Source organism: Neofelis nebulosa, chromosome 16, assembly GCF_028018385.1.
Source record: "Neofelis nebulosa isolate mNeoNeb1 chromosome 16, mNeoNeb1.pri, whole genome shotgun sequence".
NCBI lineage: Eukaryota > Metazoa > Chordata > Mammalia > Carnivora > Felidae > Neofelis > Neofelis nebulosa.
This window is the reverse complement of record NC_080797.1, coordinates 64317561-64340595: the sequence shown is the minus strand read 5'-3', so window position 1 is coordinate 64340595 and position 23035 is coordinate 64317561. Positions and strand designations below refer to the sequence as shown.

Sequence of the window (23035 nt, the reverse complement as noted above, 5' to 3'; positions counted from 1 at the left end):
GCGTGGGTGACAATGGCAAGGAATGAAGTATGGTGTTTATTAGGTACTCTGGCAAAGGCCTGGGAATTCTGGATGCCAAGCAGTGATGAGTGGAACGGGCTGGCTCAGCTCTCACCCAGCCCCAAATGCTGGGCAGGTTCTGGTTTGGTGCCTTTGAATCAACTGGACTGTTGAAAAGACAAACTCTGGGAGCTTACCTGGCCACTGACAAGACTCCAGAAGGCTCCTTCTGGATGATGATGATGATGATAATGGTACCAGTAGAAGCTCACGCTGATGGAGCATTGTGTTAAATGTCTTACCATTAAGCTTTGATCCCTTTACACACTCTTGGCCTCTGACTGGAGGGGGTTTGCGTACTCTTAGTTCCCACTGGGTCCCCAGCCACACAGGTTGGTTCTCTCAGAATCCAGAGAAGGGCTCTTTCCCTGGATGCCGTGGCTGCATGTGCCAGAAGGCTGGTGGTTTGAGGCTCTGTACATACCCTCTCCTCTCCTGGAGAGACAACAGCTCCAACAGGACTCCTCAACCACAATCCCAGACACAGCTGTCTAAATACAGCAATTCCACATCCAGGCATTTATTTTACGGATACCCTTGCACCTGTGGGCAGAAACACATATACAGGAGCAGGCATGTTATCATTGACTATAATAGCAGAAATTGGAAACAACCTAAATGTCCATCAGTAGGGGAGCGATCGGGTAGATTACAATACCCCCACACAACGGGATTCCGTGCTCCAAAGAATGGATGACTTTGTATGCACTGATATGGGACGGATGCCAACATGTATTGCTAAGTGAAAAAGCAGTGGTAATATACTGCACTACCGTTTGCTTTTAAAAAGAAAGATATACTTGTATGTGATAGAAATTTTCTGGAAAGACACAAAAGAAACTGTTAACAGTAGGATGCCTCTGAAGAAAGATACGAGGGACTGGAGGTCTGGGAGAGGAAAGGAGACTTATTTTTCATTGTATACCCTTTTGTGCTCTTTGAAAAAAAAAATTTTTTTTTACTATGTGCATACATTATCTTTTCGATTAAAAAGGAGGTGGGGGGAGGTTTAGAAAAAAAGAAATCTCCAGGCTTTATCTGGCTTTTCAGTCTGCATGCCTTCCCTGTCTGCAGCCAGGTCCTGCCGCCCTGACTTAGGGGCCATTTCTCAGCTCCTTTCCCTCGGCCCCAGCCCATGGCCACCACTCCCCAAGGCATCCATTACTGCCTCTTACAAGTACTTAAAACCTACCCTTTACCTTGAAATACAAATAACTGTAATATGGAGACAAGGCTGAGCTTCGTTGCACTTCTAGAACAGACGGGAATCGGTTGGCGCTGAGAGGCTTGATAAATGTTTGCTGAATTGAATTGAATCTGTGACTCAGTTGGTTACACCGAGCAAGGTACTAATTGGCCAAGGTCAGACATCCAAATCCCATATAGGTTGGCTCTTTCTTAGGTTGCTCCCATGGGCACTGTCGTGAGGGAAGGAGTGCCCCCACGTGCAAGGATGGAGGGTGAGTGCGGGACAAGGTGGGGACACCCTCTCATTTCCTGGAGACACAACTCAGAGTGACTTTAGGAGGCAGTACTGAACACGGTGTGATAGGCAGGAAGGCCCAGCTCTGGAAAGATTCGACTCAGAAGAACACCTGTGGTGAGGTCCAAAAGCTCCATGATGGCTTAAAGAAAAAAAAAAAAAATTAGCCTGTGTGATATTACCCAGTTTATTCTAAGAACTTTCTAACAGAGATGCAAAAGATGGAACCCACTAAGCATGTTAGTGAATTGTCTGTTGTGGTGGTTGTTCAACCATAGGCTGGAAGACAGTCAGCTAACAGGCATTTTGTGGGCGAAATGAAAGCATGAGGTAGTTGATTATTTCAATGGACTATAAGGTTCTTTTTAATTATATACTTTGTTATACGTAACACCAAATTTACCATTTCAACTCGAGGGAGAAAGAGAGAATCCCAAGCAGGCTCCATGCCCAGCACAGAGCCTGATATGGGGCTTGATCCCATGACCCTGGGATCATGACCTGAGCCGAAATTTAAGAGTCGTCGCTCAACCAACTGAGCCACCCAGGTGCCCCCTATTTAAACCATTTTTTTCAACTTTTTTTTTTTTTTTTTTTTTTTTTTTTTTGGGACAGAGAGAGACAGAGCATGAACGGGGGAGGGGCAGAGAGAGAGGAAGACACAGAATCGGAAGCAGGCTCCAGGCTCCGAGCCATCAGCCCAGAGCCTGACGCTGGGCTCGAACTCACGGACCGCGAGATCGTGACCTGGCTGAAGTCGGACGCTTAACCGACTGCACCACCCAGGCGCCCCTATTTAAACCATTTTTTTTTTCAATATATGAAGTTTATTGTCAAATTGGTTTCCATAAAAAACCCAGTGCTCATCCCAAAAGGTGCCCTCCTCAATACCCGTCACCCACCCCCCCTGCCTCCCACCCCCTATCAACCCTCCCACCCCCCATCAACCCTCAGTGTGTTCTCAGTTTTTAAGAGTCTCTTACGCTGGGGCGCCTGGGTGGCGTAGTCGGTTAAGCGTCTGACTTCAGCCAGGTCACGATCTCGCGGTCCGTGAGTTCGAGCCCCGCATCGGGCTCTGGGCTGATGGCTCGGAGCCTGGAGCCTGCTTCCGATTCTGTGTCTCCCTCTCTCTGCCCCTCCCCTGTTCATGCTCTGTCTCTCTCTGTCCCAAAAATAAATAAAAAACGTTGAAAAAAAAATTAAAAAAAAAAAGAGTCTCTTACGCTTTGGCTCTCTTCCACTCTAACCTCTTTTTTTTTTTTTTTCCTTCCCATCCCCCATGGGTTTTATTTAAACCATTTTTAAGTGTCCAGTTCTCTGGCATAAAGTACAGTCACATTGTTGTGCAACCCGTGATGATCAGTTATGATGGTGCCACTAGCAAAGTTGTTAATAGGGAAAGCCTGAGAAACGCCTCTGTGGCCTTTGATTTCTGCCTGAGGAGGGTATCCTTGCTCAGACTTGGCCAGCGTTCCACTTACATCTTCCACACGCCAGCTTTTGGAACCTCCACCTCAATGAATTCCTTCTCTGGCGTCTGGAATCATGGAGTGCATTGGCAGTCCAGTAGAACATGGGTAGTGGTCATGGAAACCTCTAGAAGCAGAGATCTAGGTAGTATAGCATGGTGACATTTCTCCTACTATTTCTTTTTTCATGTCAAATATTCACTAGCCTGGAGGAAGTGAGAGAGTGTATATCTCTTGCCCATGACTATTTTTCATTCTTGAAATGAAATTCCCCCAGTGGTTCTCTGGCCTCAGCCAGTGTGTGATGTCCTGGCACCTTTCTCTCCAGGCTGTGATCCAGCAGCTCCCCACGGCCCCTGGACCCATCCAGCTCACTCACAGCAAAGACTTCTTGTCCTGTAAGGGTTATTATGATGAGAAAGCATTTGCCTGCAGGCACAGTGAGTCAGAAAGTTTGATGTGCCTTCCAAAAACAACCCCCCCCCCCCCCCCCACCAAAACATCATCTATAATCTTTGGTCACATTAATAGAAGCGTTCAAATCCGGGACGTGAAGGACTTGCTTCCCTCTCTGCTGAGCACCCACTGAGTCATCCTCTCTTGCCATCTTCTACCAATCCAGTCCGTCACCACCACGATGCTTAAATTCATCCCCTGCTCTCCATTTCCCCTGCCTCTACCATCTCAAACCCGGGTCCCACATCTCTTGCTTAGACCGTTGCAGTAGCCTCCTGATGGTGCTCTAGCTTCTTGCCTTCAGGCTCCATGCTGCAGACAAGTGATGTTAGGGAACATAATCTAATCATATCACTCTGATTGCTTAAACTCCTTCAGGCTTCTCACAACTTTGGCAGTAAAGGCCTGATGTTTTTCTTTTTAATATTTTATTTTACTTATTTTTTAATGTTTGTTTATTTTTGAGAGAGAGAGAGAGACAGGGTGCGTGTGCGTGCGTGCACAGGCAGGGGAAGGGCAGAGAGAGGGGGAGAGAAGATCCCCAGCAGGCTCTGTGCTGATAGCAGAGAGCCTGATGTGGGGCTCAAACTCAAGAAACGTGAGATCATGACCCAAGCCAAAGTCAGGTGCCCCTGACTGAGCCAGCCAGGTGCCCCTAGACACCCGATTTTTAACAGGGTTTTCGAGGCCTCATGTCTGCAGGGCCCCTGCTAGCCCTTTGACATCACCTCACACCACTTGTTTCCTTGGAGCTCACACCCCTGTAGTGGAGAGGGGACCGAGTCATGGATGAGAAAGCAAAGATAGGGCTGATGAAGACCAGGGAGGTGGGGGCACAGACAGTGAGGGAGGGAGTTAGGGACAGTGTGCTCAAGGAAGCCTCATGAGGAGATGACGTTGATCAGAGACCTGGTGAGATGAAGGAAGGAGCCTCTGGAGGCCGGGCCAAGAGAGGAGCGGGGCTGAGGAGATAACCGGTTAGTGCAAAGCCCCTGAGAGCGTGTGTGCTTGGTGCGTCCCAGCAAGACAGCCCCCAGGGGTGGGAGGGGAGCAAGGAAGGCGGCAGTGTGGTCGGTGTGGTCAGATCCTGCAGATTGATGGTCAGTATGATGGGGAGCCATAGAAAAGGCTGGTTTACATTTTCATATTTTTGGAAGACCACCCTGACTGCCAAGTAGGAAAGAGACTCTGAGGAGAACAGAAAAGTTAGGTGACTACAGGGACTACAGTGTCCCTGAGGAGACTGGTCATTCGGACCAGCAGCCACTTGGTGGTATCTAAGGGTTGAATGGCTGTGCCAATTATTTAGTGCTATAATTAGTCATGCACGCCTCTGGACTGTGAGCTGTGTGTGGACGGGGGTTATATCCGCTTATCTATTTTGTATCCCTAGCTCTCGCCTGGGCCTGGCATGTATTAAGTGCTCAGTAAATACCTGCTGAATGGCCTGGGTTATGTTAGGAACTCCCGAAGGAGCCAAGTAAGTGCTTGCCCTGAAGAAGAGACGTGGGGGCCACCATCTTCAGAGGCATAAAGGAGCTAAACTCAAGGGCACCTGGCTGGCTCAGTTGGTAGAGCATGTGGCTCTTGATTTCAGGGTTGTGGGTTCAAGCCCCATGTTGAGTGTAGAGCTTACTTTTAAAAAAAGTTGGGGGGGGGCACCTGGGTGGCTCAGTCAGTTATGCATCCTTTTTCGGCTCAAGTCTTGATGTTGCCGTTTAGGAGTTCGAGCCCCGCATCGGGCTCTGTGCTGACAACTCAAAGCCTGGAGCCTACTTCATATCTGTGTCTCCTTCTCTCTCTTCTCCTCCCCCACTCACTCGTGTGTGTGTGTGTGTGTGTGTGTGTGTGTGCACTCTCTCTGTCTCTGTCTCTCAAAAATAAATAAACATTAAAAAAAAACTTCCATAAACTTAAAAAAAAAAAGGAGCTAGGCACAGAGGCTCCCGGGTATTACCTCGAAGACTCTAGGAAGTGTTTGGTCAGGCGTGATCTGGACCCCAGGTGACCAGGAGCCTCCTAAGAGGGCTGTCAAGAAGTGCAGGCTTCACGATCTCTTGTCAGAGATGCTGGGGGGAATCGTGTGTGGAAAGGACACATGTCCGTGCATGCCTGTGAGCTCACACACAACCCACAATCCACAGGTATGGATTGCAGGCACTGCAGATTTTCTGGCCCTGAAATCACACACTTCACAGCTAGAAAGACACTTGGAAATGGGCATGACTGGTAACCTGAGGTTTGGGAGTCTCTGGTTACAAATGACAGAAACCCAGAACTGTTGGGACAAACAAGGGATCTTACAAGCTCCTGAAACTAAAAAGATTCACCTTCAGGTGTAACCTGATCGTGCAGTGTCACCAGGACCTGGTTCCTTCTTCTCAGCTTCTTGGCGTGACTTGCCCTGATTTGACATCATACTCAGAAGGTTCCAGAAGCTCTGTGTTCACATTTTCCCTCCCCTCAGAAAGAGAGCTTCTTCCCGCCCCCCCCCCCCCAACACTTTGAACGTATTTGTGGGCCCATTGTCACTGGCCCACAAACCAGTCCTGAGGCCTGGGAGCCTGTGCTGACTGGGTGCCTGCCCAGAAGGTGGGTGCTGAGATCAGCTCCTGGGTGGAAAGTTGAGGAGAACCAGTTCCCCCAGGGTAAAATCAGGGTGCTGCATCCAGAAAGAGGGGAATATATCGTGGGCGGCCAGAAACCCACACAAATTGCAGGCTTTAGGTGGTTTGCTAAGTGCTTTCTTTGTACCCGTCTTCCTCAGAACTCCATTTGTCCTGTTGCTCTGGAAGCCCCTGAGGCACCCCACTTTTTCTGCCAAACCCCCTCATTTTGCAGATGAACAGACTGAGGCTTAACAACTTTCTCAAGGCCCCACAGCTCGATTGTGGTGGAGACAGGACTGGCACCCAGGTCCTGGGGCCTGGCAGCATTGCCTGGCGGGACAGACCTGAGTCTGGGGTCAGCCTGCCAGATCTGAATCCTCTGGCATTGCTGTTTGTTGTCTGTGAGGCTGGATTCATTTCCTAGGGCTGCCGTAACAAATTGCCACAAATTTAGGGGCTTAAAAGAGCAGAAATTTATTTATTTATTTATAAAAATTTTTAAAAACCTTTATTTATTTTTGAGCAAGTGAGAGAGAGACAGAGTGAGAGCAGGGGAGGAACAGAGAGAGAGGGAGACACAGAATCGGAAGCAGGCTCCAGGCTCCCAGCTGTCAGCACAGAGTCTGACGCGGGGCTTGAACTCACGAACCGTGAGATCGTGACGAAGTGAGCCGAGGTCAGATGCTTAACCAACTGAGCCACCCAGCCGCCCCTATTTATTTATTTATTTTAAAGTTTATTTTGAGAGAGAGAGAAAAAGCATGAGAGAGAGAAGCCCAAGCAGGCTCTGGGCTATCAGTGCAGGACCTGATGTGGGGATTAATTCCACGACCGTGAGATCATGACCTGAGCCGAAGTCAGATGCTTAACTGACTGAGCCACCCAGGTGCCCCCCCAAAACAGCAGAAATTTATACCCTCACAGTTCTGGAGGCCAGAAATCCGAAATCTAGGTGCTGGCAGGGCTGTCCGTGTTCCCTTCAAAGGCTCCACTCCTTGCTGTTCCCAGCTTCCCGTGGTGGTTGGCACTTCCTGTGGCCACGTCACTCCAATCTCTGCCTCCGTCTTCCCGAGGCTTCACTCTGTCTTCTTTTCTGTCTCTATAAGGACATTTGTCATTAAATTTGGGCCCCGTGTAGGTAATCAAGGATGATCTCATCTCAAGATCCTTAACCGCATCTGCAAAGACTCTTTTTCCCAAATAAGCTAACAGTTTATTTCGCAGGTTCCAGTGGACATACTTTTTTGGAGGCCACCATCCAATACATTCCAGGAACCTTGGGGAAGTCACTTAACCTCTTCAAACCTCAGTTTGTCAGCTGTAATGTGGGGATGATATCAGTGCCTACTTCATAAGGTTATCGTGTGGGATCATCCTTGTTGAGTCCTTCACCGAAGGCTGGGCACTTAGTAAGTGCTCAGTAAATGTTAGCTGTGGTTATCGTCTTCAGACTCCAGGTCCAGCCTGCTCTTCCTTCTCTGAGGTGCCTTTCTTTACACGTAGGCTTACCTCCCCTCAGCTAGTAGTTGTGGAGACAAGACAGGGAGTTGACATCTTGGTGGAGACAGAGCTGTCAAGGTTAAGCTGGTGTCCTCAGGCTTGCTCCCTGCTTCCTCCGTGAGGCCTGTTGTCTGAGCAGACCCTGTTCCCGAGGCTTGAGGCTGGGAGGCGGGGCAGCCTGAGGAGGCCTCCTGCCAATCAACCTCTCACCCTGGCCAGGCTAGCTTGGGAACCCTAGGATTTAGAGCGATGAATGTAAATTGCAGATTCCACGCTTCTCTTGCTTCCGTGTGTTGGGCTGAGATCCCATCAGCATCTCATTCCCCTTACCTTGGGGCCCCTCCAGGTCTCATTCGGTAGATTGTCGGCAGAGCACCTCCTCGGCGACCACGACGGCTTGCTACCTACATCTATCACACCTGCACTGTGACAGTGTAATTTTTATCTCTGGTTGTTTATTTCTCCGATGGAACTACTTGTAAATTCCAAGAAGAAAATATATCCGTGTGTGTGACAGAACCAGCCCAGGGAGATTAATCTGGGCTTTTAAACTGGGGATGCAAACCAGGCTGATGCTGCTCCGTGCCTAAGTGTCCAGTAATCAACCCCCAGCCGTCAATTGTCCCCCAAGGAAGCAAAGGCCTGGGAGGAGTCAGGCTCAGTAGGGTTTGATCCAGCTGGGAGGGAATGGGGTCCTCGTTTCTTCCAGGTAGCTAGCAGGCCCTGAGGACAGAAAGTGGGAGGTAGGTGACTTGAAGCCAAGAAGTGCAAGAGGTGGACAGAAAGCCCCATATTTCAATGCAGAGTTGACAGTGGTGTGAGAAGGAGGGGACCAAGGGGGTTGGTTGTGGCCACTGGTATAGGCACAGGCTTGTGCAGTTCAAGAGACCCAGTTTCATTTTTTTTTTTTTATGTTTATTTTTGAGAGAGCGCAAGCTGGGGAGGGACAGAGAGAGGGGGATAGAGGATCCCAAGCAAGCTCTGTGCTGACAGCTTGAACTCACAAACTGCAAGGTCATGACCTGCGCCGAACAAAGTTGGATGCTCAACCAACTAAGCCACCCAGGAGCCCCGAGACCCAGTTTCACATCCGAGCCCCACCACTCGCCACACCCCTTGGGGGGAGTTCCTTTACCCCACATGCAGACAGAGGGGTCTCTTGATCTGCAAATTGGAGCAAAGGATATTTGTTCCACAGAGTAATTGAGAGAATTAAATGAGCAGCGTATGAAAAATGCTTGTTGCGTATATCATGGAAATCGGAATCCTAGAATTGGGAGGAATTTAGGGAACACTTAATGCAAAGCCCAGTGGAGGTTTGGGGAAGTGAAGGGACTTAGAAGCAGGGATGGAGCCCACATCACCCATTGTCCATCGTCATATCATGCTGTCTCCATAGCAGGGGCCCGGCCTGGCCTTCTCCAATTCCTACAGACTCAATTGATGGTCCTCAGGCATCCATAACCCCCGAAAATGATAAGTACTGTTTCATGTGCGGGTACGTCTTAGAGCATCAGGGCTTTCATTCTCAAGAAGGTCCCCCACTCGAGACGATTAAGAACCCACTGGACTCTGTGATAATGTGACTACATGAGGGTCTGTATTGGTGGATACATGGCCTCAATTATGACCGAGACCTGATTGTCACTGGGCTTCAGGGCCCCCACCAACCCTTGTCATTAGGGCGTGGTTTTCAATTTCTTTCCCTGGGAAGGCTGGCGAACCCGTGCCAGCACGGAGCAGGGTGTGGGCCTCGTTACAGGCAGAGGGAGTTTCCAGCTTTAGGCATCCTGAGCCAGATCCAGATTTCATGAAGCCTGAAGCTTATGCAATTCGGGGGCCCCTTCTATGAAAAAGCACAAGTCATGGATACAGAATTAGGTTGCATGGCCTTGGGAGGGGCTGTGGCTGCTGTTAGCATTGGCCTTCACTGGTGCCATTAGCTGGACATGTGTCCTCAGAAGAATGTGGGATATCAGCATAGCTCACCCACCAGATGGCCCCCTGTTGGCCCCCAGAGGCATTTACCCAGTTTTCTGGTTGCTGCCCCCACCACCACCACCACCAACCCCCCCCCCCCCCCGCCCCACTGGGTACTTGAGATTGAACTGTGAAAAGACCAGCCTTGCCTTCAAGAAGCTCCCAGTAAAGAGAGACTCAGTTTACCAGTAAACAATGACTTACCAGCCATTACTCCTCCTCTGCTTTCACTTTGCTGCCCCCTGACCCTCCCCTTCCACATTCCCCTAGCTCAGCAAGTTGCTGGCCCCCCTCACTCCACTCTCAGCAGACTGGTGATACGGGGGAGCCCTGGCAACCTACCTCTGAGCAAGAAGAGGCAAGGGCTTCCTGCCGGGCATCCACGGAAGGGTCTCCGTGTTTGTACTTAGCCCCCTTCCATTCATTTCTGTTGGGATTGAGCACAGTATGGCTGTTTGTCCAAGCCCAGGCTTTGGGCAGGTCCACTGGAAGGTGGAAGGTTGGGGCGTAGAAGCCGTGGGCTGCCTCCATCCCGGCCTTGTTCGGTCTCATGTTCGTGAGCAAGAGGGTGACCCCAGAGAACCTGGCTTTGGCTCTTGCTCTTCCACTTTCTACCTGTGGGTATTACAGCAGCCTCTGATTCTCTTTGAGCTCCAAGTTTGTCATCTAGAAGACAAACAATAACACCCACCTTGCTGGGGTATTGGGAAGTTAAGGATTTCACCCACATAGGGCTGAGCCCAGTACCTGTCCTACAGTTATTTTGGAAGAGCCGAGAAGTTTACACCCTTTCCTCTCTAGCACCCTGGTAAGTCTCCTTTTCTGTAGGGTCCCAGAGCTTCCTGGGTCAAGGCTGGTCAAGGCTGGTCAAGGCTGGTATTTCCTGGGGCAGTGTCTTAGGCAGCATTATTTGCATCAGGCTGGAGGCAGGCTGAGCTGGGAAGGAGCAGAGACCTGTGTGGAGTGGCTCAGGACAGACAGATGAGGCAGCTTCAGGGATGAGAGAGGGATACCCCCAGCAGCGGCCCATTTCCCTCACGTCCCTGGAGAGACAGGGCTGAGCAAAGGGAAATAGCAGGATGGAGTCAGCTTCATTTCTAGGCCTCATCAGAGGGCAGTTTCTGGCTGGTGACCTGGGCAGGTGACTCCCAGGAAACTGCTGACCTCTTGCCACCCACTGTGACCACAGCCATTCCCCCTGGGGTCAGATCAAGGCTCATCTGGAGCACTTTGTCCCATCAGGGCCTCCCTGCCCTTCCTGCCCCGTGTGGCTCCAGGAAGCATCCCAGAGCCAGGAACTGGGACTGGTTCTGACCCCCTGGGGAAACCCTGCTACATTTGCAATAAGGATTTGAACAGGTTGCTGAGCGGGCCCAGTAATTAATCTTTTGTTTTTGTTTGTTTATTTTGACTACAAAAGTAAAACATGCCATCTGTGGAACATTTGAAAAGTACAGAAAACTATAGAGGCAGGGAGGAAAAGCCCATACACCCAAGCAGAGTCAAGCACAACTGTTAACATGTTAATATGTTGGCTTCCCACTGAAAAGCAGAAGCTTTTAGAAACCCCATGTAAACATCAATGTCAAAGACTGCCTGGGATTCCGTGGATTAATCTTTTTAAGAAAACACATCTGAGCCAAGTGGATTTGGAGTGCAGGGATTTGGAGGCACCCCTAGGCAGGGGAGTGCGGGACAAAGTCTGGGTCTTCAGCCCCTGGGGTTCAGCAAAGCTTCCCCGGAGACTCCCAGAAGGTTGGATGAGGTTGGCCTCAGTCACTGATTTCCTTCTCCACGCACTTCCCCGGCAGGAGCGCTTTCACACTTGGCCTGCCTGCTTGCCTGCCTGTCAGCAAGTGGAAGGCAGTAAAGGGTAGAAGATGGAAGGAAGAGCATGGGGGAGGCAGTCTCCAGAGAGAACTGCCCCACCTGGCAAAGGATGGGAGTGGGCTTGTGTTCCCTTTTCTTTCCTGAAGGGGTGTGTGTGTGTATGTGTTGGGGGAAAGTGGCTGGTCCTGCTGAATTGCATGTAAGCAGCCTCTGCAGAGGGAAGGAGCGTTATTAGTGCAGGTTGATGAGGACCCCGTGGAGGTTGCCACCTTGGAGAGAGAAAAGGCAGGGCCAGGAGAGGGTGGAGCGAGTCAGGCAGAAATCTCGAGGGCCCACACCAACTGCCCCCTCATTTAGCATTTCTATAGGAGGCAGCCAATGCAGGGGCCCTGACTTCTGCTGCCTGGGTTCGGTCACCACATGGGGAGCAGAGTGACCCATTGTCCTTCACTGGGCCCCACCACTGAGAAGCCACCTGTAGAAGTGACTAGAAGAGGGGGTGGGGTGGGAGTCTCCCCAGCAACTCCGTGACTTGTTCCTGGTGGCAATGGCTTCCAGGCCCTAATGGAACCATTTTTCTGAAAATGAGGACTAAGAATTTGCCAAGCGCCATGCTTAATGTTCTGTATGTATAACTTAATCTGCACAGCAGCCCTGTAAGGTCTGTCCCCCCCCACCCCCCGCCACCCCCCTATTTTACCGGTGAGCAAACTGAGAGGTTACATGGCTTGCTTAAGGTTACTTAGCCGGTCAGTGCCTAGCTGGAATCCGAATGCAGGCCTAATTTCAAGCCAGCTCTCTTGGCCACCATTTCTAGCTGTTGGTGCTGGGAGGCAAGCTGCAGAACCACCTGGATGCTTCTGCAGGAGTCCACCAGATCCCCCCTCCGAAGGCTTCTGCTCCATAAGCACTTTCTCTGGGGACGGAGGGAAGTGTATCTATGTGCTAAACGAGAGTCCAGATCCCAGAGAGGGAGGTGTCCAGATCCCAGAGAGAGAGGGAGGTGTCGCCTGTCCCCATTCTTGGGTTTCTCTGAAATGCGTGATTTGGGCTCAAGTGTGTGTGCAGGGGGGGCGGGCAGGAGGCCGCCTTGCACCAGGTCAGGGCTCCTGGCTTGTGATCCTGAAGCCGGTGTGACCCAACACCGGCTACAGGCGGCAGTGGAGGCAGGAACACGGGTGCCGGGGCCTGGCAGCCGTCCAAACCTCGGCCGCCGGAGGCAACGGCAGCGCCTCCCTCTCGGAGGGGGCAGGAGGAGGGGCAGCAGAAGGGTGGCGGGGTGCCGCGGGCGGCTGCGGCTGCGGGCCCCTCCCCCCACCGGCCCCCACCTGGGCAGGCCCGGCCGGCGCTGGTTGGCTCCCCGGGAGCGCCGCTCGCCCTATCACACACCTGCGCGGTTGCCAGGCAACCGAGACTGAGTTGTAACACCTCGGTGGCGAGAGCCAGGATGGTGTTTTATTTCCTAGCTGCTCCAAGTCTCTCCTTAGAAGTTGTAGAAGGATGGCATTTGGTTTCCCTCCTGAAAGGGACCGCATCCCGCACACTCCCCCGTCCTCAATCCCCAGACCAGCGGTCTCTGGCCAGACTCGCCTCAAGATCCGTGATTCACTCCTGGGGCCCAGGCCCCCCAAGAGGCAGTCAGGCAAGGGGCCCCTGGCGGCTCTTCACTGATGCCCTCATTTTGAGAAAGTCATCCTCAGGGAAGCTGGGGACTTCCACCTGGACAAGATGGTCTGTCCAACGAAGGGGAGGAAGGGGAGACTCCAAGGTCCCCTGCCTCTGAACAACCTCGGGATGGCCATGGGGTAGACGTGGGGTACAGCTTGGGCCTCGCTTCTGGCTTTACACGCAGGTTATTTTCTTGGGGTTTCCCAAACTTCAGCCTCTGCCGCACACCTTCCCAGCGTCTCACCCATCTTTGCACCACGGGGCACTACTTTTTCACTCTTTTTCCTTCTCTATGTTGACCCACTTTAGCTTAAATGAATGTGTTTAAAAAGGAAAGGATAACACTTCTATAAATGGAAACCCAGTATCACTTGCCATAAATAGAAACTAACTACAAAAATAAATACAAGGAAACAATGTTATTAAATTTTAGTACATGAAGTCTGATCTGGAAGGGCCATAATGATAACAGAAGAACTGCTTCTTAAGCATCTATGCTGTGCCAGGCAGGAGCTAAGCACTTTGCATGAATTAGCTCATTTGATCTGGTACTACATATTAACATTCCCATTTCACAGATGGGAAAACTGAGGGTCACAGAAGCTAAGGGTCATGGGGCGTATAGAGACTGAATGATGAGCTGAGGTTCAAAGCGGAGTCCCATCCAAAACCTGGGCTTTCAGCCATGGCCTGTGCTATTTCTGCATAGTGGCCATCTCTGGCTCCCTGCCCTGGTGATTGGGTGGTGGCCCTTTCCAGGAGTGGGGCGATGATTTGAGAGTCCCAGCTGCAGTGGTTTTTGCCTGTCCTCGGGGAGTATAACCCTTTAGGTGCTCTAACAGATAAACGACACTTTCTCCCAAAAGCCCTGTCAAGTGTCTCATTCTACGGCTTAGAGGCCTGAAGCTCAGTGAGGCCAAGCCACCTGCCCAAAGTCACACTGTTGCAGAGTGGCAAGTCTGGAACGTGTGTCCTGTCTCCCTCTGCAGCACTCAGAGGGAGTGTGCTTTGCACCTCTTTGTACCTCATTTAACCTCGTATAGAAAGAGGAATCTTTTGGGGCCCCTGGGTGGCTCAGTCGGTTAAGCGTCCAACTTCAGCTCAGGTCATGATCTCACGTTTTGGGAGTTCAAGCCCCACATCAGGCTCGCTGCGGTCAGCCTGTCAACACAGAGCCTGCTTCAGATCCTCTTTCCCCCTCTCTCTGCCCCTCCCCTGCTTGTGCTCTTCCAAAAGTAAATAAATATTTTTTTAAAAAAGAAAAAGAGGGGCGCCTGGGTGGCTCAGTCGGTTAAGCGTCCGACTTCAACTCAGGTCACGATCTCGCGGTCCGTGAGTTTGAGCCCCGCGTTGGGCTCTGGGCTGATGGCTCAGAGCCTGGAGCCTGCTTCGGATTCTGTGTCTCCTTCTCTCTCTCTGCCCCTCCCCCATTCATGCTCTGTCTCTCTCTGTCTCAAAGATAAATAAACATTAAAAAAAAATTAAAGAAACTCTGCAGCTTTAAAAAATAATAATAAAAAAGAAAAAGAAAAGAAAAAGGAATCTTTTATTCTGAGCAAACCTGACAGCGAACGAGCCTCCCCCTCCTCCTCACGGGGGATCAGATATCCCCCTGGGAGAGGTGGGCATTTGTTGAACTCAGCCTTGGCTGTGGATAGACACCTCCTCAGAGCCAGGTCTGCTGGCTGGCATTGTGGCCTTCTGTGGGTCAGGGAAGGTCCCGGGAGGCCAGCCCCCAGTACCCGGGCCTCCCCACACCCAGCAAGCCTCCTGCACCAGTGGGCAGGGATGTTTGGTTGGCTTTCTTATCTGCCTTCCTGGAAACATAGTCCATCATCCCCTATCAAAATGAGCAAATTTCTCACTCCAGAGCTAGCTCATTCTTACCTGGAAGAGAAAGAACAAGGGGGCCTTTGGAGAGGGAGGAAAATCATATGTTATTTTTAAAAGGCATTTTGAGTGAGTGCTGAATAGAGTTCAAGAAAATTGCCTTAAAGACCTGCTCTCCGCAGGGATGGTGTTTCTCTTGGCTCCCAAGTATTTGGAAACTTAATTGCGCGTTTGTACGGGCTACTGTTTTTATTTCTTTCTGGTCTCAGAGGTGGGCTTTGAAGGTTGCGGGCTCTCTCTGTAATGGTTTTCTTTATCTCAAATAAATTTTGCACACCTGCAAGGTAGAAGTGCTTGAAAGAAACCGTGTCAGAATTGGCTCTCGATTTAATAAATCTGCAAATGGAATGGGGTGCGGTGAGATGATGTGGCGTTAGGTCACCCCGAGCTTCCTGCCACAGGGGTGCAGCCTAACCCTGCCCCTGAAGGGGTTGTGCCATGTGCTCATTCTCTGAACTGCAGAGCCTCAGCCCACACCTGTGCCGAAACCCTTTCTCTACCCCAAGCTGGAAGCCAGTCAGGGGCGGGGAGACCCAGTTCTATGTGGGTGTCCGGGCCCTTTTAGGCCAAGATGCTAATAAAAGGCTTTTAGGTTAATTGTAGAAGCGCAGCTCCCCTCTGCTGGGGACTTCCTCAAACCTCCCACACCACATCTTCTCAAAGAACTAGAAAGTCCGCTTTGGGGCAATGAGGGCCCTCAGACTTGTGTGCACCCCCTTTGGGCCTCTCTGGCTTCCAGCCCATGGACATATGGCAGTGGAAGGGTTAAATATTTGGCCTTGGCAGGCAGTCAAGTCTGCGTGGCCATCTCTGACACTTCCCAGTTGGTGCAGGTGCTTGCTACAGGATTCCACTTGCCCCCTCCCTATGGCCAGGGGCTGACCTGTACATACATATTTGATGTTTTATTTATTTTTGAGGCAGCACAAGCCGGGGAGGGGCAGAGAGAGATGGGGACAGAGGATCTGAAGCAGGCTCTGAGCTGACAGTGTCAGCAAGCCCGATGTGGGGCTTGAACTCATGATCCGCAAGATCGTGACCTGAGCCAAAGTCGGATGCTCAACCAACTAAGCCATCCAGGCGCCCCGGGGCTGACCTGTATATCAACACCTGTGGGCTCCTGCCCTCTGACTTCCCATTCAGGAGGCACTGGCAGGTGATCAGAGGGAGGAAGGAGAGTGATTGCTGGGTATTTATCCCCCTCCCTACAGGCTGCTCTCAGCTCTTGTCAAGGGGTGCTCTCCACACAGCTTCTCTGTTCTGGGTTCTGATTGCCAGTCCCCTCCCTCCCCACTCCAGGCTAAGGGGTGGTGACACTCACCGGTGCTTTCTTGCCTGTTATCTGTTATCCCCGTGGATTCCCTAGGCCCTGCCTACACCTTTGTCAATTATCTCTATTAAACTGTCCTCAGAGTACCTAATGACACTCGACTAAAACAGCAGTCCTGGGCAAGTCATTTACTTAGAGCTTTGTTGCCCTCACTTACAAAATGAATTTTACTATTAAAACTGTTTGCTTGTGTTGTTGTAATGAGTACAGCGTGATTGACCCATGGCCTGGAAAATAGTAACCTTAACCTCCAGGCTGATCATGAGGGGCAGGGGCCAGCCCACAAGGACAGAAATGGTGTATATGAGGTGTAGGAATTGTGTGTGGGGGGGTGTCAGTCACCTCTGTCCTTGGGTCTCCGGTAGTCTTAACACTCTGCTCTCTGCTTTCCGTCCATGAACTGGGCACAGCTGAGCACTGCTGACCCACTGTGAGTGGAGGGTGCCATAAGAACAGAATCTCATGGGATTCTGGAAGCTGGTATTTCTTTTGTCTTGTGATCTCTCCTAGAAGCTGTCTGTCTGACCAACATGTGCACATTCTTTTCAATCTGTATTCATTCTTATCGGGAAATCCATGTTGCACGGATTTCCTGCAACATGCTGTCCCCTGAGAATGCAAAAGAAAGAAACAGATGCCATGAGATATCCCTGCTGGAGTGACCAAGCAGGGATGGGGCCCTGGCTAGGTTCCAAAACTGCATTTCAGCTGTTGCTTCTCTGCTGAAAGGAGACACATCCTTTCTCTGGCCTGGTCCACTCTGGGGTCTCATTCAGCTCTGGGGTTTGAGGATCCAGAAACCAAAAAGAACAGAGAAAATAGGCCTGGGGGGAGTCTGTGAGCAGTTAGTGTTTACATGAGTGTCTGTCTAGGAAGGCGAGAAAGTCGGGAGGAGGGCGGGTCTCTGATCTCAAGGTGATCACAACTAAGTTGGGAAGTTAGCACTTACTCAGGAAATGATAAGAACCCCCAAGCAGATGAGGGAATAAGTCTGGGGCAGACTATCAGGGAAAGCGCCAGAAGAAGAGAGCCTCAACTTTTGGGTGAAGACCAAGAGGAGAGAGAGCATTTCAGAGGAGGGGCCAGGAGGGGAGGAGGGTCAGGTGGTCGGGCTGAAGGCAGCACTAGGTATGCTCAGAGTAGCCAGCCAGCCAGTGGGAAGCAAAGGGTGGGGTTGGCTTATTTAGGGTCTTGAGGCCAGGTAGGATACTTCAGTCAGGAAGTAAGACTCTGGGGCCACCTGGGTGGCTCAGTCGGTTAAGCGTCCGACTCTTGGTTTTGGCTCGGGTCATGCTCTCACGGTTCCTGAGTTCAAGCCCTGCATCAGGCTCTGCACTGACAGTGTGGAGCCTGCTTGGGATTCTTTCTCCCTCTCTGCCCCTCCCCTGCTCACTCTTTATCTCTCTCTCTCTCTCAAAAAAAAAAAAAAAAAAAAAAAAGGAAGTAAGACTCTAGGAACTCTTAGAGAGGAGTTCTTTTTTTTTTTTTTATTTTTTATTTTTTTTTCAACGTTTTTTATTTATTTTTGGGACAGAGAGAGACAGAGCATGAACGGGGGAGGGGCAGAGAGAGAGGGAGACACAGAATCGGAAACACCTTCCTGGCTCCGAGCCATCAGCCCAGAGCCTGACGCGGGGCTCGAACTCACGGACCGCGAGATCGTGACCTGGCTGAAGTCGGACGCTCAACCGACTGCGCCACCCAGGCGCCCCTAGAGAGGAGTTCTTAATCCGAGGTTCACAGCTGGCCTTCAGAGCATCCTGGAACCCCCCGAAACTATAAGGTGCACTGCTGGGGTGCGTCGGGGCTTTGTGGTCAGAACTGCCTGCTCGGAGTCCCAAGGCCACTTTCTACTTATTCCTTGACATTTTTAAAAAATGTTTATTTATTTTTGAGAGAAAGCATGAGCAGGGGAGGGGTAGGGAGGGGTGGGGGTGGGGGTGGGGGAGGCACAGAGGATCCCAAGCAGGCTTCGTGCTGACAGCAGAGAGCCCGACGTGGGGCTCTAACTCACAAACCCTTTGACTCGTGACCTGAGTCAAAGTCAGGCACTTAACCCACTGAGCCACCCAGGCGCCCCATTCCTTAACCTTTTTGAGCCTCGGCTTTCTCATCTATAAAATGGAACGAAATGGTAGGATCCACCTTGCAGCACGTTTGGGGCAATAAGCCCAGGTAACAGTCATGCCGCACTGCACATTGTCGCTGGCAGCACGCGGTAAAGATCTCAGTGACGCGCAGCTGTCATTAGTGTGCTGCAGAAGTGTGAGGGATTTGATGGAGGCGCTCTTCTCTAGGGAGAGGGTCTCCCGCAGCTTTCATGAGATTCCCTAAGGGGTCCTGATGCAAAAAATGTTAAGCACTACTCACTGCTTGAGAGGTTTAAAAATAGAGGAGAATTAAGCAGCAGAGAGCAGTGTTTATGTGAAGGAAACGTGGCGGTGTGGGCCGGGGGGCAGGGAAGCCAGTATGAGGCCTCTCTGTCCATCTGCCGGGCCCACCATCCTTCCATCCATTCACTGGGTCATTCAGCCTTGCTGAGCACTGACTCAGTCTGGCCCCCCGCTCGATGCCGAGGGCCCAGAGACCAAGAACAGTGTCAGTCCCCGAGCTCCGGGCTATTGTGTCCTTGTGAGGGTCCCTCCCCACAAGGAATCGGGCTGGCCTGCGTCTTGATGTAGCCAGTGGGAGGCAATAGAGTTGAGGCTGTGCCATTTGCAGGCCCCAGCCTGAAGCGAGCCAGCAGCCTCGTTTTTGTGGTTTTGGGAGATCGAGCCACCACGTAAGAAGTAGGGCTGCTCTGCTAGAAAGGTCACATGCAGGAACCGCACTGAGCGAACTCTCGGGATCACACGGAGCCGGGGAGAGGCTAAGGTGTCCCAGCATCTTAGTTCAGGTGACCCCAGTGCTTGCAACCATCTGACTGCAACCATGTGAGAAACCCCAAGTGAGAACAATAGAAGAAGCATCCTGTGGAACCCATGGCCCACGGAGCCATGAGGTCATAAAATGGTTTTATTTTAAGCCGTCAAATCTAGAATGGTTTGTTACACATATGGAAATAAACGGAGACCTACCAAATGAGAACAGGGAAGGGCTATTTATTCAGAGCATGCTATTCTTCCAAGGGAGTCAGCCACCGTCACTCACATCCTGGCAGAGGCTCAAAGTCAGGCAGAGGAGTGGAAAAGTTTTCGTGTGAAAGAGAAAAGTCGCTGGGTGTGTCCTGATTGGACGGGTGTCGTGATGGGGAAAACTGGACCCGGGAGAAGGGGGAGTGAGGCATTCTCACTGACTGGTTAGGGGACCATGTTTGGCTTTCTCTGCTTGGTTGGTCCTGAGTTGGAAGTGGGGACAAAAATTAGGGAAGCTTATCGAGTCCTGGACATTTTGGATTGATTGCCACAGGAGTGACCGTGGTCCTATTAGAGATGTGGTCCAACGTCCAACGGATCTGATTTCCAACAAGGAGCAGGCTGGCTTCCTGGGCTGGTTACTACAGATTATGGGATGGTGTCTTGGGCTGGTTATCGTAGATTGGGAGTCAGAGTTCTGCTTATATATGTGGTCTGGCATTTGTATATTCACTCTTCTACACGACAAGAGATACCTACATGCAAACTGACAATGTTGAGGCCCTGTTGAATGAACACAGTGATCTAGGTAAGCCCAAAGTGGGGAGAACCCCTCTGGCCAAGTGAGAATTAGCAGGCAGGTGAAGGAACGAGGGACGTCCCAGGCAGAGGGACCCAAGCATGACCCAAGGCCTATGAATGGAAGAGAATGCAGTGTATTCAAGAGACTACAGCTGGTCAACATGGCTGGGCTCCTGACCAGAGGGGAATGTGGGCTTAGGACCTGGGACAGTAGACAAAGAGTTAGACACCCTCCTGAAAGAAGGGTCACAGACATTTGGAGTGATGCAGTCAGAGCCAAGTTTAAGAAAAGCTCATCAGGGACGCCTGGGTGGCTCAGTCGGTTAAGCGTCCGACTTTGGCTCAGGTCATGATCTCGCGGTTCGTGAGTTCGAGCCCCGCGTCGGGCTCTGTGCTGACAGCTCAGAGCCTGGAGCCTGTTTCAGATTCTGTGTCTCCCTCTCTCTCTCTGACCCTCCCCCATTCATGCTCTGTCTCTCTCTGTCTCAAAAATAAATAAACGTTCAAAAAAAAATTAAAAAAAAAAAAAAAGAAAAGCTCATCAGACGGAGGAAGACAGCACAGGGCAAGGGTAAGGCAGGAGATTAGCCAGAGGTAGCTGCACCATCCAGAGAGAGCTCCCAAGGCAGAAGCTGTAAGACCTGGCGAGCTGAACCCAAGGGAGAGGGAGAATGCAGAATCCAGGTGTTTTGCAAACTGAGGAGGTAGTGGCCCCCAAGAAGGCGACCCAGGATAGGGGAGAGGAAGCTTGGAGAGTCATGTCTATTTTGTGAATACCTAAGAGCAAGAGTCTGGGAGATCCAGGGAGCATGTTCAGGGACATGAACTCCAATCTCAGACTGAGATTTGGAGCCCGGAGAGAGCCAAGCACAGATGAAGTTGCCTGGGTCATGGTGGCCCCCGGGGACTGTGGATACAATGAGATGGGGAAGGGGTGCCCAGGACAGGGGCTGAGAAAGAATGGCCAGAGTGGCCCATGTTGGAGTGTACCCAGGAGAGAGCTGTGTCAAGGAAATCGGGGCGGGAGAAGATTTGAAGGGGCGCTTTGGCCCCAGGAGCAGTTGAGGCAAGCAGGGGACTGGAAACTTGGATTTGGGCACAAGCTGGGAGTTTGTGTGCGAGAAGGGGTGAAATGCCAGGTGCAGGGGCTTGAAAGAGAGAGACAGGAGAGGAAGGGGGCCCACTGCACTGCGGTTTGCCTGGGATGGGGGGAAGTGGTAGCTGGGTAGCTGCAGGAAGATTCTGGTTAGGCTGGAAGTGGGAGAGACCTGAGCGAGTCTGTAGGCAGAGGGAGCAGCATGGCTGGGGACCGAAGAGTCAGGGAGTAGGGCCCCCGGACTGGGAGGCAGCTATCAGAAAGCCTGGCTCAGGGGCAATCAGGCTGTAGGAGTTGTGTTTGTTTTGTTCTTTGTTTTGTTGTATTTGCTGCCAACCGATTGTATTTTTTAAAAAAAAGGAAAAAAAAGCCTGATTTCCAGCCTCTGGCAAAATCAAAAGAGCTAATAACCCAGGCCTCCCTTCTTTCAGGGCAACACTTGGCCAGAGCCTGGGGCCCTCGAGATAAGCCTGGCTTCCAGATTGCCCCCTGAGCCTCTATCTCTACCCTTTTCTGTTTCCTGCTAGGCCCCTGTAGGCATTTGAATTGAAACCTTGGGATGGGGATGGTAAGACGGAGGGGCCAGAGCCAGCCTCAGGCAGGAGGCCTGAGAACTTCAGGCCTGAGGCTGGATGTCCGAGGGTTCTGTGAAGGTGAGGGGTCAGGCAGGGAGGTCAAGGGTAGGGATTCAAGGAGAGAAGGGAGGGCTTGCAATGGCCACAGAGAGGGGCAGGACAGAAAGCTGTGAAGACCACATAGAACGAGGCCGATGCAGCTGGACCCTTAGCTGAGTCTGGTTAAGATTGTGAGCCTGGGCCCTGCAGAGGCTCCGACTCACATCGTGGGTGATGGAACAAAGGCTGGAGGGAGAGGAGGGGCCGGGGAGTGTGCCCCGTCCTCCAGGAGCTTCCATAGTGTCCCGTGGCTCTGTTGGTGGGGGTGGGCAGTCCCTGAGACTCAGAGCCACACCGGGCTCCAGAAGACAGCCTGTCCTCTCCCATCCCAGGGACTCTGCCAGGCTGGGAACACGCTGAGAGACTGCACTTGGCATGGGGAAGGAATCAACCCAAGGGAGCCCTGCATTAAGTTGGAATACTCTCGAGATTCCTGATCAGAACCCTGTCCCATTCCTTGTTACAGGCTCTCAGGAAACACACACACCCCTCCCCACAGCTGCCCTCCCTTTGAAGTCTCTCCTGTCTGTCCCTGTCTGGCCTCAGGGCTAGTTCTGGCCATCACCCCTGAATGAGGCTTGCCCTTGACCTAGAGGAGGGTGTCATCCCAGGGCCTTCCCAGGAAACAGCTCTCAGCGCACACTTCAAGATTAAAACATTGCTGTTCGCACCTCTGCAGGAACACTCTCCTCGCGGTCTTATTGGGAATTGTGTGTGTGGCTTGGACACATGTCACTGTATCACGTAGAGCTGGAATGTAATTAGGCGGTGTTGGGGAAAATTCCGTCTGTCTCCTGGGAATACTGGAATAATGAGCCATCACAAGAGGACCAGGGAGGCTGGTGGGGGACTGCTGACCTGAGCCGAAGGCTCAGATCATTCATTAGCTCTGGAGGTGCTCCTGATTTGTTCCTCATCCTGACTGCATGAACTGAGCTGGCCCTGTTCTGGAGCAGGAAGCGGGGGCTTTGGTGGAGAGCCTAACAGGGCGCTGTGGGCTTTGAAGCAGGAAAGAGAGCAAGTTGTCCCTTTCTGGGGTCGGGGGAAGACAGAAGCCACAGTCGTCCACGGTGGCATGTGTCCATGAGGCCTGGGGCAAGGGCACAGAAGGTCCAGAGGTCTTCACCAGGAGAGGCCCCAGGCCAGCTCTGCCCTGAACATCTGGAAGGGTCAGCCAGACCTACTCTGAAGTGTTCCCAACCCACCTTCCTCCTCCATGAGGGCTCCTGGGACACATGGAGAAGGAGGCAACCAAGAGGCCAGCCTCCCCAGCCTGGCCTGCCCCAGGGGTCCCATTACAGCCCCTCCTTCTCATCAAGCCCCCCCACCCCACC

At 51.7% G+C, this 23035-nt stretch overlaps 1 protein-coding gene and 1 long non-coding RNA gene across 2 annotated transcripts in view; one reads left to right on the top strand and one right to left on the bottom strand.

The window, feature by feature from the left end:
* The window catches only part of RTN4RL1 (reticulon 4 receptor like 1), a 73250-nt gene that overhangs the window by 24995 nt on the left and 25220 nt on the right, over positions 1–23035 (top strand). The gene's annotated exons all lie outside the window — the stretch shown is intronic.
* LOC131497990 (uncharacterized) lies at positions 1290–7559 on the bottom strand. The gene is made up of 3 exons (XR_009255244.1): positions 7318–7559; positions 6994–7176; positions 1290–1685 (listed from the first exon to the last, which is right to left on the bottom strand). It is a non-coding gene; the product is annotated as an uncharacterized LOC131497990 (long non-coding RNA).